This window comes from Parasteatoda tepidariorum, chromosome 7 (assembly GCF_043381705.1).
Source record: "Parasteatoda tepidariorum isolate YZ-2023 chromosome 7, CAS_Ptep_4.0, whole genome shotgun sequence".
Classification (NCBI taxonomy): Eukaryota; Metazoa; Arthropoda; class Arachnida; order Araneae; family Theridiidae; genus Parasteatoda; species Parasteatoda tepidariorum.
The window spans coordinates 71,495,807-71,499,590 of NC_092210.1; positions in this window are offsets into that span (position 1 = coordinate 71,495,807).

Genomic DNA, 3,784 nt, shown 5'->3' on the forward strand with positions numbered 1-3,784 from the left:
TGACTGTGTTTCATATTTAAGCAGCAATGCATCTGAACAATGAAATTTACACATTATAACAAAACCACACAATTAGAGAATAATATGATATATATGTACACCAAAGAGCCATTACATTATGACCATCCTGCTAATAACATGTAGGACCACCTTTAGCCCTCAAAACTGCTAGCACCCGCCATGGCATTGATTCCACAAGGTGCTGATAGGTAGTCTGAGGTATCTGGTACCAAGCGCTCACCAACTGGTCCTGCAATTCCCTCACATTGCGAGGGGGTAGCGTGGCAGCACGAATTTGGTTTTCCAAGTAGGACCACAAATGCTCTATTGGATTAAGGTCAGGTGAATTTGGGGGCCAAGACATGACTTGAAAGTCACTGGAATGTTCCTCGACGATTCGACCCTTATGACATGGTGCATTATCCTGTTGGTAAACACCATCCCCGCAGGAAAAACTGTTGCCATGAATAGGTGAACCTGGTCTGCAACTATGTTCAAGTAGCTTACAGACGTCAGGGATTGTTCTATGAGGATTATGGGTCCTAATGTGCCCCATGAAAACATTGTTCCTGGGCGAGAAACCATGAAAACCTGGGCGAGCCCGTTGTTATAGATGGAGGGTGGTCATAATGTAATGGCTCTTCGGAGTATATTCTTTTTTTTTATCAATTAGAGAAACATTTCTATTTTAAAGAAAAGATTTTCGCGCTAATTCAGGGTTATTTGGGCCATTTTTCAATTTAAAACCTATTCCCATTTAATAGCATTAACTTTAGAGATCAGTTGTTATAAAAGTTAGGTTCTACGTTTACATGTATGAAAGTTTTCAATGTTTCTTTTACATTGCCGTGATTTCGAAAGAAAATATTCTTTCAAAGATCTCTTATTCAAGTACCCCTTTTGAGCTCCATAATAGGAAAACATTAATTTTTGAGCTGCTTTATGTCAAAGCTGCAGATTTTTATTTATCCTTTTTTGTTTCACTTAACTTAGTTTAAAAGGGGAATTAAGATATTTTTTGGTAATTACAACGTCTTTCCAATTTACTTGGATTAATTGAATTTTAAAGTTGTGTTTTCTGATTGTCAATCCACTGCAATATTTTGATTTGTATACCTTTCGATCGGTAATTTTTCTCGTAGACACATAACAGACAGACCCGTGACAGATAAAAATAGCAAGCTAAATTATCTGATAAGAGTTGAGCAAGCAGTTTCGAGAATTTGTGGACTATAAAAAAACAGAGGACGTCGCGACTTTAATATAATCGAAAAAAGTTTGCTCAGTGGCGCGACAGCCCATGGAACGCGAAATCCAACTGTGCCCATCTCAGTTTTCATGGCCTAGGGCTGCAGGAACAGATGTTGTGTGGTCAACCCAAAGCAGAATCTCCAGTGTTAAGTTCCCAAGCATGTTTGGTACTAATTATATCGACCAACAAAAGTGATGAAAGGCTGGGCCAACCTTGCTCGGCCCGGGGATAGAACCCAGGACTTGTGTTATGGGAAGACGAGACGCTAACACTCAACCAACAGGCGTCAATATAATTGAAAAAACTATAAAATAAATTAAAATATAAAAACTGGGCATTAAACAAGACTTAAAATAAGTTAACCGAGATCAGATAGCGAAGCGGCCTGAAAGAGATTGCGTCTGCAGTTTCTGGGATTGGTAGCGATAATGTCAAGGGGACGAATTAGTAGGGGGGGAATGAGGGTAACATTTTTGGGTTGATACCTCTCTTACTATAGTGGTCTGGGATGAGCGTTTCATCCAATTTCGGACCGATGACCTTTCGTCTATAGCATGAGCACTACACAAGTAGCATATCTATAGGAATGACGTATAAGTAGCATATCTATAAGTATAGCAAGTATGACGAATGCCATGGGGGCATTATTTCAAGACAGCCCAAAATCGATCAACATCAACGATTTTTTTTAAGTTAGGGCAGAATTGAAAAAAAGCATTCAATACTTAAAAAAAAGACCATAATGCAGGGAATCCATGATTCCTAAATAAATCTTTATTTTATTAATTTTTCCACAACCATAAGCAAAGAGACAAGATAAACAATTTGTTCCTCCTCTTATGTCACATTGCATGGTTGTAGTCATTCTAAAACGGGAATTATCCGCGTAGGAAATGAATTAAACCCCTTCAGCCAGAGATATAGATCTGTGGTGATGACCAGAGGACAGAGAAATGTGAAAACCATGGGGTGTCCCACTCTAGCTTAGACTAATTATTCTGTCCTAAAATGCTTGTAAATCATCAATTTCATCAGGTGCTAAAAATCTCCTTGAAAAGCATTTTCGGAATCTGTTGAATAGATTTAAAATAGAAACCATGTTGTAAATTAGCTTAAATCCAATCATAAAAGATGTTTGCCACCCATGGTGAATATCGCCTCTACAAAATTGTGAAATACTAAAAATAGGAGGCGTCTTTCCCTCGCTCGGAAACCAATTTGAACCCATGAAATGATTTAACAATGAATACACCCCACTATTTTGAAAGAAAAAGACTGACTTAAGTGTACATTACAACTTCTGGGCTTTTATAGTTGATTAAACTATTTTAATGAACAACATGTAATACAAGGATTTTCTTTTTCGATTGTAAGTAATCATTTCCTAAATATTCAAATAAATGCATTATACTTTTAATAAGCATATCTGCGTTCTAAGCGTATAAGCGTTAATAAGTTCGCTATATTTTCTAGAAATGATGTCTATATCCAACTGCTAAGATTTCTCCGAAATATTTTATTAAGTGGTACAGAGTTGAAAACCAAAACTTGCAAAATTGTAGATAAAATACTTACCACGAGATACCTGGAATGAAATTGTGTTTCGCACGAAATTTCAAATTATATGAAAATTATATGACGGGAAAAATAAATTTATATCAAATTTACATAAGCCATACGAATCTAACATTAAAAGATAAATTTTGCTACCACTAGAAAAAAATTTCATATTAAGCAGAGCAAGTTGGCATCTCTGTATATGTAGATTTAGAAGAACATTTGCTCTCCCCCTTTATACTGTAACAAATTTGAATTTATAATATTTTGTAGTTTTTATTATTACTGTCTTATGACAAAACATTTAATATACATATTGATTGTTTGGAAACAAAAAGAATGAATAGAGTATAATTAAATACTCGTTAATGCATTATAATTAAAATGAATATGTGATATAAAAAGAACAATGTTAAAATTCCAAATGTTATTGGGAACATAATTTAAGTTTCCTGAAAAATATTTGCGAGAAGTAAACAAGTGCCAACTACCGAGAAATGTTTTTCCTTCCATTCATTAATAAATGATTTCAAGTTTAATCATTTGTAAAAGTTCGATTTTTTTTTCTTCCTTTCTTTTGAATGGTTAGATTAATGAACATATTGTCAGCCGTTGACATTTTTTTTTTTCGCTGTAAGTCGTCATAGAAGTATTATTCACTCACAATTTTTATAATATTTTAATGCTTTAAGAGTAAGTTCGAATAATTCTTCTCTTTACAAATTGGAAATGAAAAAGAATTTTTAAATTTATAAAGACATGTTTGTCTTGTATTTTTAAATTATATTTAATTAATATTTATCAAACTTTTTTCAAGTTATGGAACACCCATCTATAGTATCTCGGGCACAAATTTTTGCAATCTTTCTTCTATATCTTTTCGCTTATTTCAGATTGGATTTTTCTTCTTTTTTTGAAAAACGAAATTAGATTAACTAACTACTATTTTTTTAATTATTTATAAGTCTTTAACAA